The 13,830-nt window shown below is 44.1% G+C and overlaps 1 pseudogene; it reads right to left on the reverse strand.

Annotated features, from left to right (window-relative positions):
* Positions 1-2,991: 2,991 nt before the first annotated feature.
* LOC134495691 (sulfotransferase 2B1-like) lies at positions 2,992-11,257 on the reverse strand (annotated as a pseudogene).
* Between the last annotated feature and the right edge of the window lie 2,573 nt (positions 11,258-13,830).

The following is a 13,830-nucleotide window of genomic DNA, read 5'->3' on the forward strand; positions in this document are numbered from 1 at the left end:
CCTGCAGCATTCTCTTCCCCCAAGCCGCCACCACTGTTCTCCAAGTCAGGGAACCGTTTCAAACATCTGATGGATGCAAGGAGAGAGCCAGGGTGGTCCTGAGAGGCTCTGCTCAGCAAGGACCGGAGGGGACCCTCCTAAAGTGGCCAGTGGGTGCCAGGCTGATCCCATCCCTAGGGGTTCCCTGTCACACTGACGGAATGGTTGAGGAAGAGCCCCAGGTTGCACTCACCTGAAAATGAACATGGCTTGCTGCATGCTAAAGAGGAAACTCTACGATAACACCAGCACAGCTAAGGCCAACTTACAGCTGCTGCGGATCAGACCCAGGCAACATCATCAAGGCATAGCAGAAGGAAGAAGCTGCTGGGGCATGTTTGCAAGTGAGGGTTGCCTCTGAGTTAAGCTGGTTTAAACCCCCCCCCCCAAAAAAAAACCCAAGCAGTTTTTGAGCAGGGGAGGTAGATACACTGGAGGATAGAGGTGATTGGCAGCTGCTACTACTATCATGATGGATGCACTCAGACACAGATACACAGTCCCAATATGGCATGCTTGGGACACAACCCACAACTCCTGTGGCCCTTTTGTCCTGCTGATGAACATCCCAGAAGTTGGTTGGTTGGTCTGTTGGCCAGTGAGGGACTGGATAGGCCCCTGACGTGAACCAAGATGATGCTTCAATTTTCCTTCCATTATCAGTCTGGGAAAGGAGGTACTGCTGCAACAAACCATGTGCCAAATGAGATGATGAGGAACTGGGCTTCCCCACCTGGGATAGTCTTCCTGACATTTGGAGATGGACATAAAAAATATCTTCAAAATCATTCTGTTGTCCCCGTTAAATGTGAAGGTTGCAAAGGGAGAAAGAAAAGCATGAACATAATGTGGACCATCAGTAAACATTCAGAGAAAATGGATGTGTTAACAGGGAGGCAAGGATGGGCCTGGAGAACATTGCTCTATAAGTAGTTGCTTCAGGAGACAACTGCCTTTAGATCCTAGAGTTGCATAGAAAACATCAGGGACAGAAGGGCTTATTGAGTTCGCATTTTAATTTAATTTACCTAATCTGCACTGTCAAATTAAAGTGCCAGCACAGTCACTCACACCTTTTTGTAAATCCTGTAATAGACTTTTCCTGTCCAAAAGCAGCATGCAGAAATGTGCATATTTGTAAACACACACACACAGGCATATCTGGGAAAATATTATGCAAACCCCATTTTTACAAGGGAAAACTGTTTGCAAGAATATATCCAAAAATGTGCATTGAGAAAAGAAAGCACAAGGATGCAGAAACCGAGAAGAATAAACATATGACTGAAAAAAAGGAGAATCAGAGTAAAACCAGAACTGACAAATTTATCCAAAAGATACAAGGCTATGGTTAGGACTATGGAGCCTTAGAATAGGGAATGAGCAAGATATTCTTAAATTCCCAGTGCAATTTCTATCTCAGGATGCAATCTTATACCCAATTACCAGGAACAAACCCCCATTAAACTCACTGTGACATACAGCAGGTATAGGAATAAGGCATGGAAAAGGTTGTCCTCTATTTAGACCAAGAATTCTTTTTTGTTAAACTGTCTGACTTCCAGAGTTATTTCTGTTATAAAAAAGGGCTTGTGATTTCTGTCTGAAAGGTTCAACTTCCACACAGTGATCCAGTGCAATAATTTTAAAGTTAGGGCCCAGCAGCCTGATGGAGACAAAGGAGGCTTTAAGGCTCTTCTTCACAGCCTCATTAGCGTGTATTTCTCCAGTGTGCAGAAAAATATGCCGGCATAATTCGCATTACCCTGATGGCCAAGCTCTAAATTGCCCAAGCTCTAAATTGCCCTCAGTAATGAGGCTTGCAAGTGATCTATCCATATAGCTTTACTGCAGGACAATTTAAGGGCAGCCATTGGTAGATTCCCTGGCTTTGTTTCCCCTTCCACCCTGCATCAGTTGCCAGGGGAAGAGCAATATCAACACTCTTCATATGAGGGGGCAGGCCTAGGTGGGAGTGAGTGGGTGCCTGGGGCGGAAGCTCTAGGCCACCCTTCAAGTGGTCCAAGTAACAGAAGGTGCACTGTGTCAATTACCTGTCACTCAGATTATTGCTGTTTCTGAATACAGGTCTATCAGTTTTCTGGAAACCCAAATGACATGAGGACCAGGAAACCAGTCTACACGTCTTCTGGAAGATTAGTAAACCTCTGCCCAAAAAAAAAGTCCAGGAAGGGTATGGGGTGAAGTTCCTGGTCATCTTCCAGCCCACCAACCTGGAAAAACTGGGGAATTCTGGGAGCCGAAGTCTACACAGCTTAAGTTCCCAAGGTTGAGAAATACAGGTCTAGCAGGTATTGGGTTCCTGCTAAGACAAAGTAGAGAAACAAAAATTAACTAATCAGGGTTAGGGCTGGAAGTTTGTTATCTCACAGCTCATGAGAGTAAATAGGAAGAGCTAGCTTGTCTGAGCAGACTCTTTTCCAGGTGTTAATTTTAAAAAACGCCATGTTGTAATTTCAGTTAGGAAGTACCTTATTACACCGAAAATAAGCATTATTTGTTGTAGGAGATAACATATTTGTAGAGAAAAAACACGATCTATAACCAGGTATATTCCCAGCAGCCAACTCCTGATCAAAAATATTTTTTAAGTAAGAAGAACATTGACCTGGGAGGCCCCAATTCAAATGCTATGACTCATCTGTTGCCCTTGGGCACCCAAATTACTGGGCCCTACACCCTCACTTTGAATTCCTGGTGGTTAAATGCCCATGGAAACCAATCCAAATTTATTTTGTATTTGTACAAATAGGCTCAGACTCTCATCATTCCCATCTGATGTTTAAATCAGCATCACCATCTGGTGGACAGTTAGGCTAGCTATTACTATTTCACTTGCAACTGCTTTTTTTTAACACCCACAATACAGGCGGATAACACTGTTAAAAATATAATTAACATCTTGTAGAAAAAAAATGCAAGGACTTGGGATTCCTATACTGTAATTAACAAGAGTAGGGCCTACTGAATCAAAGATAATATTCTAAGATCGGCATTTTTGGATTGCAGCATTCCCCCCACCCAAAACTTCAAGTTTCCTGGTGGCTTCCACACTGGAATTAATCCCAAGGAAATGTGATCTTTAGGCTATTCATATTTTCCTGGTAGAGGTGGTGGAAAGCAGCACTCTGTTCTGCAGTAAAATGTGTTTTCCAGTCCCCAGAAATCCCTACAAAGAAAGGGGAAGAAAAAGGTGAGATCCTATGTTTTATACTACTTCTGGTGGTTCACTGAACTATAGATTTTTCTCAAAGCTTTCTGGTTTTTACCTTTCCTGAGGAAGGTTCTGATCTTTTGACGCATCACATCTTCAGGAACCAGGCTGTAATTCACCATCTTGTTGCTCTTTATCACCCCAAAGGAAGAATTTTCCACCACTGACTCAACTGCAGCAGGATCCAAATTCTTGCTTGGAATTCACAGATGCAAAGAACGCTGCCATGTAGATCCTAAAGACTGAAAATCATGATGAAGAGCTAGACCTCTAAGTCAGGACCTCTTGGAGTGGGGCAACAAGGGAGGGAGGGAGGGAGGGAGGAGATAATAGAGAGATAGAGATAGATATTTAAAAGTCATCTACCTTTAGCAATTCATCATAGACCAGGAGGAGAAACTTCTTCTCATTCTTGTACGCCATCCAGCTTTTGACATGATCAAACCGGGAGCCAAAGAGAACTGGGGTAAGCAAATAGAGAGGACAACATTTTTATTTGGTTGTAACCGCATAGATGATTTTAAGATGGTAGGCAAAATAACTCTGGAATTGGAAACCTGTATGTACTTACTTAACAGTGAATCCCACTGACCCCAGCAAATCTGGCTTCTAAGTAAACGTTCGTAGCAAAAGGAAGGAGGTACTACCCTCCAGATGTTCTGGATTACAATTCCCACAATCCCTTGCCATAAGCCGTGCTGGTTAAGGCAACGGGGAACCACAATCCAAGACATCTGGGGGAAGGACTGTGTTGCCTACTCTTGTCTGACAACTGATAAATTAACTTTATCACTAAAAACCACCATTTCAGCCAAAGGGAAGAATGCTAAGGAGACAGCCAGGAGCTAAAAGTTCATCTGACAGAATCCATTTGTTATCATCTAACAGACAAAGCAGATTGTTAGTGCAGACTTGACATCAACAGGCACTTAGCACACAGGGGGACTCTACAAGGGACTAGCATTTTGCTTCATCAGAGGGCATAATTTAATTGGTTCCAGGTCAGGTAAAACATGACCCAACAGAACTGAGAGAGGAAGAATCAGATTTACCAATCATATCTTATACAGTTATGAGGAAGTTAAAAGCAGGTCAGTTTTATGTCCAAAAAAAATGACAGTAAAGGAGTTTAAATGAATGGTCTTAAGATGGATGGGTGAGCAAGATTTTGGTGGCTGAGGAAGGACCTGCTGAGGATTTCAGAGGGCAAGATGATGAGACAAAGTGGGCAGGACCCTGATGGCCATAGCCAAAATGGCCTGTTTCTCTCTGGACCTGGGGTTGATTTGTTACCATTTTTAAACCCGGTTAAATTCTTTTTAGGATTTAGTCTACATTTCTCATCTACTTCCTACCTCAAAATGCAGAGAAATAGCACCACTAATTTGAGGCAATTGTGTTTGGAGGTGATGTCAGGGGTTCCAGACCAACATGGGACCTTGGCTGTCCATCCAAGACAGATTTGCTCAGATAGTATGTGTGAAGGGGCAAGATGGATCATCAAGTACAATAAAAGAAGAGGGGATATTGAGGTCAATGAGCAACTACTGACGCTGACACGTTCTACTAGGGATTCCACTGCCTTCTGTGAACAAATCGTGGGTCTAAATTTCCAGCCTTTGCCCACATACTTTTCCCTGCTGAAAACAACTCAATGGATTCTCCAAAATCCTCCCTATACTCCAGAAATGAGGACATCTTGGCATGATAGAGCGATACAGACATCCTTGGGGTCATGGACAGTGTAAATAGCCTGAAAGAGAAAGCTTCCAGGTGTCGGAATGTCATTACCTCAATGGCTCTTCCCATGCTTCCTTCCCAAGGTGCAATTTGATGGGGCCAGGAGGAAATGTCAATCTCTCTTACAAGTTATTGGAATGTTCCACATCTGGCCCCAGGCTGATTTCTTAGCAGTGACAATGGGACCATGCTTTCTGACACACAGGGTAAGATTCATCCATCACACTAACTCATAATGTGTCTCCGTTGATTTTGACTTAGTGTGTTAACCATCATAGTTGCAAACTACAGTTTAGCATGTTGGCTGAAGACAGTCAATTGTGCCTTATTCAAGACACAATTGAATTCATCATTAAACAATCCATGGCTTAACATGATGAGGAGCCAATATTTTCTCTCTATATACACCCACAAGAGATATGTACAAATGGAATCACCTTAGCTTGCGAAGAGAAGAATGTTTCTGGAAAGATTGTTGCAGGCAAATGAGAGCTTATGAGCTGAGGGCAGGGTCAGTTCTCCAAGTACTGGGCTGCTGACTTCTGTTCAACCCAGAGCACCCATTCCCAAGAAGGGACTGACCGTGAGAATGTGGGATCTCCATTGCTATAGATCAGTGTAAGAATTTCTTGCATCCAAGTTGTTCCTGGAAAAGGGACACAAAGGACATATACTTCAACCTTACCCTGAGTCTGCAGGGAGTCTTTGAAAGTATCTACCAAAGCTTTTTGTAGGAGCAGTGGAGAAAATTGCCCCAGGTCTAGGATTTGAAATGATCCAGTGGATCCATACTTACAAGGAGTAGCACTTGTACTTGTCAGTTAAATAAAATCCCAAGTATTATTTCAGTATTTTGGGTTCTCCTACATGTATGCACTCCCATTAATCGAACCACTAGTTTCGGTGGACAGAAAACATGGAGGATGGATGGATGGACAGACAGAGGATGCAATGTGCTGCAGAAGGTTCAAGTGGATACTCTGATCCTGGGCGTCTCATAGTTTTAAGACCACCCTGTCACCAATGGAAAGAACTGCAAATAGTTCAGACATATATCCAGGATCTTTTTTTTTTTCCCCAACAAGGCATCTGTGTTTGCAAAGTTCTGACTCCATGCACTGCAAAAACTGCTGGCTTATGTAATTTTTTCTGGAAAAGTTCCACCTGTTACAGTTTTATCTGTCAACACGATTCTTAAACTTTAAAAGGTGCCTTGGCATATACCCTAGAGAAAAGAATGAGCTAAAGCAAAACATGAAGATATAAATTAATGTATTTTCTTAGCCCCCCACCTCTAGGGAAGCAGGGGATGGGCACTTGTGTGGCTCACCAGATTTGGGGTACGTGAGGTTGAAGACATCACTATCACGCACTTGGAAACACCGGTGAGCATAGCGAACGCTCTCATTGCTGTGCACAATGCTGGGAAGAGTTATTCCTCCATCCTGAATGGGCTCAATGACCCATTTGGCCATTGTTATTCTTCTGTGGAGGGAGGAAAGAGACATGAAGGAGATAAAAACAGGAGCATGGATGTGCTTCCAATTCTCCAGCGCTGGGAAGGAGGGAACTCTCAGATAGAATTAAGAGGGAAGAAGAACGCGATTCCATACTTTTCCTTCCTTGGTCCTTCAAAATCTACCTTTGGCCTCCCAGCTTCCACAACCCCACCGGACTGGTTTTTATCTTCTCTCCTCCCTGTCTTCCAGCCTCCTTTTCTGTCACTTCTCCCCTGACGCTTTGTGGCACAGAGAAAACCCTGGCTTTTATTTGCAGAAATCTACAAAAGGAGACTTTGTTCTCTGAAGAGGGAAGACAGCCAGCACAGTGAAATTAAGGTCACATACATATAAGTCCACAGGTCTCCCTGTCTCCCTGCTCCCACCCCCCACACAGAGACAAAAAATCCTAATAACACTAACAAGTAAAATCCAGACTCAGAAGAAATCTGCCACTGCTACCACCCATCTGTAACATCCTTGCATATTTTGTTTTCCCACCAATGTGGTTACTAGAAAAGAATGTTGCTTTTTTTTCACTCAGAATTATTATTATTTTGTTTCCCAATCCTGGAATGGAAAACAATGCATTCATCAGTCTTGGCCTGTTGAGAAAAGGCCTTGGTTCCATGCCAGTCAAGCTCTGCTTTTCAAAGCATCCAAGCATCTGACTCTCTCCCTATGCTATCCTGTTTTAATTCTCTGGTAACTACTAGAGAGCCCAGGATTCCTGATTGCAGCTCAGCCTCCAGATCTGTGTTTCTCAACCTTGGCAACTTGAAGACATGCTGGCTGGGGAATTCTGGGAGTTGAAGTCCACACGTCTTCAAGTTGCCAAGGTTGAGAAACAGTGCTCCAGATGGACAGCTTCCCTCCATTCAAGGGTCCTCTGATGTTCATTTACAGCAGAAGTGGGCCACCTGCAGCCCTCCAGATGCTGTTGGACAAGTCCCATAATCTCCCCCTGATGGCTAAGGCTGATGGAAACTGGAATTCAGCATCATCCAGAAAGCTGTGTGTGGTCCATCTCCAATTTAAAGGAATACCATCTTTTCTCCCAAAAAGGGGCATTAACAGATACAACATGCAGAAATTCAACAGATGAGGCTTTGAGGCTCTTAGGGCAGAGATAAGCTACACAGGGGTCCTTGTCTCATCCGACAATCCAAATTGCTGCAATCTAAATTATTGATCCATCCACATCCTTAGGCCCCATCTTTTAACTCATAGAAATGATCTCTAACAAGAAAAGCCATGTGTTCAGCTCCCACCCACCCCACCCCCACCCCCATCAAGGTTGTCAAACAAACCGAACAATTGTTTGTAAGTGTGCTTTTGTGTCTTTTTAATAACAGTAGAAAGAGGGAGATATCCAAAAGCAGGTCCTCATCTCTTGAGAAGATGTTACAGGTATACAATCTGGGACAAGTAAACAAGTTGGCAAGCTAAATCTAACCTGCTGGAAACTTCCTTCCTTCCAGAAAAATCCAGACCTCCTGTTTCTGTCTTCTTCACACTGTAACCTGTAAAGTGCCAACAAATCATTGCAGATTAAATCAGAATTGGAAGACACTGTTCATCCTCAGCTAAAACATCTCATCATAGCTGAGCCTGCCACCAACCAAGGTGGTAGATTCCACAGCCAAACAATTTTTATGGTGAGGAACTTCTTCCTGTTTAACTAAAATCTGCTTCCCTGCATTTTACCCACAGTTCTTGTCCTGCCCTCTAGAACAGGGAGCAACTGTTCCATCTTTGTCATCACTGGGCTATCTTTACCCTTCTTTCTGGCTCCTAAAAGCTGCAGGGTTGTGGTGCTAAGGCAGCGAAGGTCAGGATGCAGTGAAAAAAAGTCAGCCCCTTTAGGGGAGTGCTGGTTGTCTGCTGAGTCTGAAGGTGGCCTGTGAGCCACGGGCTACCCACTTCTGTCCTATGGACTAACCTTGAAGTTATCTGAAGATTAGTTATGTATCTCACCTTCTGCTTCTCTGCGTTCTCTTCCTTAGCATAAACATACCGGTTAGATCTCCTTTTGAGGTCATTTTTCCTTACCACCACCCACTCTCCTCTGGTCATTGTCCAGTTTCTCAAAACCCTTCTTACAATGGGACACTTGAGCAACACAGGACCAAGGAGAACAATTACAGGACTCAGTGCTTTTGCTGATGTAGCCCCATCGCAATAACTTTATTAGCAGCTGCACTGCATTCATGGTTGGCTCTTGTTTAGCTTGCAGGCTACTAAGATGCCCAAATCCTTTCCACTTGTACAGCAGCCAAGCCAGTTTTCCCTCTTCAGTACTTCTGCCTTTTTTTTTTTAAAAAAAAAACCTAAATACAGGATTTTTCATTTCCTACAAATATCCTTGATTTATACATGCAGTAAAATGCAGCTGGGAGTGAGCTGGTAGACTAATGAGAGAGTAAAAAAACAACAACACTTCCCTTCACTCTGCAGGGGTTTTATGTTTGTTTGGTTTGGTTTCTTGTTAGTGCCTCTCAAGTAAAGTTTCCTTCTGGTTAAAACTCTAGCAGGCCCATCTAGAGCCATTCTCTGGATCAGCTGACATGATTCCTCGCAGGGAATGTATTTTGTTTGGGAATAGGATAGAATAGCCTGTCTGCTAACCACTGAATCCTCCCAGAGACTCCTTTGTGCAATATTTCAGAGATGTTACCCAGGATCAATAATAACTAACCCATTTTAGAAGGAACATGTGAAAATCTGAACTAATGCCATGTACCTATAAAGAACAGGATGATATATAGCTACCTAAAAATATAAGGAATGTTAAGCTTTGAAGATTTATTGGAGAGGATATTCCTGGATTTCACAGCATGGTGAGGCCTGTACAGGTAGTCCTCACTTAATGACCACAATTGGGACCAGAATTTTGGTTGCTAAGTGAAGTGGTCATTAAGCAAATCTGACCCAATTTTATGACCCTTTTTGCAGCAGCCATTAAGCGAATCACCACAGGCATTAAGTGAACCACATGGTTGTTAAGCGAATCACGCAGTTCCCTATCAATTTGGCTTGCCAGAAGCCAGCTGGGAAGGTTGAAAATGGTGATCATGTGACCATGGGATGCTGTGATGATCATAAATGTAAACCGGTTGCCAAGTGCCCGAATCGTGAACACGTGTCAGGATCGCACAATCAAGCGAACTCAGTGCAACTGATTGCTGGTTCCTGCCAGTACCAGGCAGAGCAAGATGGCTGAACACATGTCAAGACTGTTTGGACTGATGAGCAGGAGGGGTTGGATTCCAGGAGGAGCAGAGTTACAGGAACCAAGGTCGAGCCAACCGTTTCAGCCAGATGTGGGAGGGGGGAGATGAGATCACTGAGAAAGGAGTGTGTTCATTAGAAATTGGGCGCCAAATTCAAGCAGTTGCAGCTTTTCCTTTGAACTGTGGATTCTATCCCAAATTAAAGCTTTTCACTTCTGCAGAGAAGATGATTGAAGTTTCTTTGTTTGGGGTTTGAGCATAGCAGTCCTTACATCACATGCCCGCGGGGACGCTGCAACAGCTGTAAGTGTGATGACTGGTCGTAAGTCATTTTTTTCAGCACCGTCGTAAGTCCAAACTGTCACTAAACAAATGGTTGTTAAATGAGGACTACCTGTATGTTTTCCTAGCTACTTGCAGGTATGACCAGGGGTCTTCCATGTGATTTCTGCACTGTCTGGCAAGCTTGGGGTGAGTCCTTCTTACTAATCTTCCCCAACCTATCATCTTCCAGATATGTAGGGAATGTAGGAATTCCATATGACTGCACTCTTGCTACAGAGAATATTCAGGAATGGCCCCACCATATTTATCCTGGACATACAGACAACTGCACAGCAGAGCAGATTTCACACATTCAGCTGTGTGCCATCATGAGCCAACTAAGAGGCACTCAAACACTAAAAGATACACACATGTGAACCAGATGTGACCAGGGCGGGTAGTGCTACACCTATCCAACCAGCTAGCTTCTCTTTGCCTTGAATTAGGCAACACACTAGGCCGTTATATAATTTGTTTGGGTTGACTTAGGGTGTGGTGTGTGCTCAGAAATTATAGTTTATACATCATGGTTTACAAACTCAGCGGTGGTTTAAGCAATCAATTCTGATTCAAAATCACTCTCTGTCTCTTCTGCTTGATCCACCTCTGCTGGAGAAAGTAAGAATTCTGTCGCATTTGCCTAGAGACTTAACTCCACCAGCACAAAGCTGCAGTTTGTAGAAATTCAACAGGTGCATTTGCTTCGTTCTCATCTTTTCCCCCTTTCTGGACAGGAAAACTTGAACTGCCTGAAATTCTCCTTATTGGACAGCTCTAAAATTGCAGTAACTCTGCCGGGAAAAACCTTGTTTTCACTTCATCCTTACTCGTGCACAATTCCCAATGAAACTGACTTTTGTCTTCTACACAGACTGCTCCTGCTGTCTTAGATGCCTGGGGGTCTCCCTCTCCCCCCATCCACCCCATTTTAGCTTCAGGCTCCAGACACACTTCTTTTCTCAAAAGAAAACCCGATTTTTCTGGCATGGCTTTTTCTCAAACCGCCTTTGCAGTCTCTCACTAGTGTACCCCGACCCCTCTCCCAGACCGCCGCGAAGCCAAAATCGGTGGCTCTCCGCCCTTCCTTTTTCATAACCTACTAAATTTCACTTCATTCCCACCGGACTCGGGCGTCCTGATTTTGCGATAACCAATCCAAGGAGGCCAGCCCTGGGCGGGACTTCCCTTCGCATACGTTTCTCAAGCTTTGCCCCCTAATCGGGGGACCTTTTTTTTTTTAAGGTGGCGAGATCCTCCCAGAGATGTCCTGCTCTCTGGCTGGCTGGCCAGCGGCAGGTCTCCCGTGCCCCTACCCAGCAGCCCCTGCGGCCAGGTGATCCGAAAGCCAGAAAGGAGGGAGTCCGGCAGCTCCATCGGGAGGTGAATCCGATGTCGCGAAGCCTGGAAGGGGGATCTCGGAAGTAAAACTTTTTTGCAAGACATGAAATTCAACCCCCTGCAGTATTCCATCGTTCTGAGTCCTACAGATGCCACCTGACCTGTAAGACTCTTAACATGCAACCGGACGCCCACCATGTGGCAACCTCAAAAGGCTGAATCATGGCTTCTGGGACCAGTCATGCTAGCCTGATTCACATATTGCACAGCGTTTCTAGCATCAAACCAAAGCTGGCTTCACTCACTGTGCTAAGCAATAAAACTTAACCACAATCACTGGATTTGTACAGTAGGCTAACCATAAACTGGAATGTATAAATTCATTGGCTGGATTCTTGCAACACAGCCAGATGCAACCAAATGACTATGGCTTGACATATGTGACGAATGTGAGGGTGAGCTGGGGTGGGGTGGGGTGGGGTGGGGTGGGGTGGAGAGATGCTGCCTAAGGCAGATCAGATAAAAGAGAAAGGAGCCCACAACAGAGTAAAGGCCACAGAAAGACCTGCCCTAATTGCTCAGGCAGTAAATAGGAAGGGTGGGAGATTTGTACTTTCAGACTTGCAAGGCTCAGTTATTGTAGCCTTGCAATAAAGTAGAATTAGCTCATCTCACTGTGTTTCCTGTCTGGTTTACCTGGAGGGCTGACACATCAGAGAAACTTACCAAAATTATTAGCATAAGCCTTATAGATTTGATGGGTCTACCGTAAGTATGACTCTATCTAGATCCAGCTCTAGAAGAGATGGATAATAATAGATTAATGGTTAATCTGTTCCCCTGATCTCTTCCATTTGCCTTTCCTTGAAGCTTCAATTCATTGCCTACTTCATTCTCTTTCTGCCTCACTGATGGTTTCCCTGAACCTCAGCTTCCTACTAGGGTGGGGTTTCAAATTTTTCTTTACCTCATCAGAACAACCCTCATCCATTCTACTGCTAAAACCAAGATTCTCTGAGCTGCTCAGCATCACAGCATTTCAGCCAATCTGTGTCAGTGGTGTCATTGCCAGCAGGACAATGAGGCATAGATAATTAATCTCTGAGGCTAATGAGGGAATGATCTGTGCAAGTCCAAATGTGAAAAACCACACATGGAGACACTTCTTGGGCCCTAACAAGCCTACCAATTTACTTTGGGCAACTTGATAGAGGCACGGCTGTTTTATCTGCTCTCAGTCCCCCTCCTTCAAAATGCTATCATAGAAAAAGGAGGAGCTGCACAAATATGTACAGGCCATCTGTTCAAAGGTTTTTGTATGGACAGTTGTAGGGGGTATATCAGCAATTACCTGCCCAAAATGAAATCATACCTCACCTGCAGAAAGCATTACATTTTGTTAAATTAAATTCCACAGCTTGGAAGGGAAAACTAATATATAATGGTGGTGTCATTAGAGCAGCTGTAGGCAAAAACAAGGTGTTGGACTACAGCTTCCATTATCCCAAGCAGCATGAACAAGGAATATGGAAGAAGATGCTATACTCCCACCCTTTGGAGAGTGTTATAGGTTCCCATATTAAAATGCGGTTAGGACTGAGAAAACCCTGGTTCAAATCCCCATTTAGCTCAAGGATAAGGTTGGGATAGTTCTAATTTCAACCTAACTACCTCACAGGTTGTAGTGGTGTAATAGAATGTGAGAATGACCTTGGAAGAGGGGCGGGGAAGAGATGCTGCCTAGGGAGCAATCAGATAAAAGGGGGAGGAGCCCTCAGCTGAGTAACAGGCAGAGAAAGAAACTTAGAAAGGATCCACCCTAACTTGGCAGGTGGTAAAAAGGGACAGTGGGAGATTTGTACTTTCAGACTTGCAAGATTCTGTTAATGTAACCTAACAATAAAGTAGAAGTAGCTCATCTGGTCGTGTTTCCTGTCTGATTTACCTGGGAGGGCTGACATCAATCTTGCAAGTCTCAAAGTACACATCATTTACTGCCTGCCAAGTTAGGGCGGATCCTTTTAAAATTTCTTTCTCTGCCCATTACTCAGTTGTGGGCTCCTCGATCGTTCCCTAGATAGCATCTCTCCCGTCCCCCCCTTCCAAGGTCATTCTCACATTCCATTACAAGTGAGGATAAAACATACATTGCATATATCTGTGTGTGTGTGTGAGAGAGAGAGAGAGAGAGAGAGAGGGCTCACAGCCATATTGAGAGGTCAATAATCTTATGGGTAAAACTTCCTTTAAAACATTCTGTGTTTTCAAGCCCTGCCCTGGGGGGACTGAAAAGGGCAGGGAGGGAGAGACCTTGAGGGACTCACAATCCATCACCAATCATGGTTTTTCTTCCCAGACGTCTGATTGTTTCAAAGTCTTTGGATGGTACAATCCACACAACTGGCCCCTAAACCTGTTAGAC

Source organism: Candoia aspera, chromosome 4, assembly GCF_035149785.1.
Source record: "Candoia aspera isolate rCanAsp1 chromosome 4, rCanAsp1.hap2, whole genome shotgun sequence".
NCBI classification, from domain to species: Eukaryota; Metazoa; Chordata; class Lepidosauria; order Squamata; family Boidae; genus Candoia; species Candoia aspera.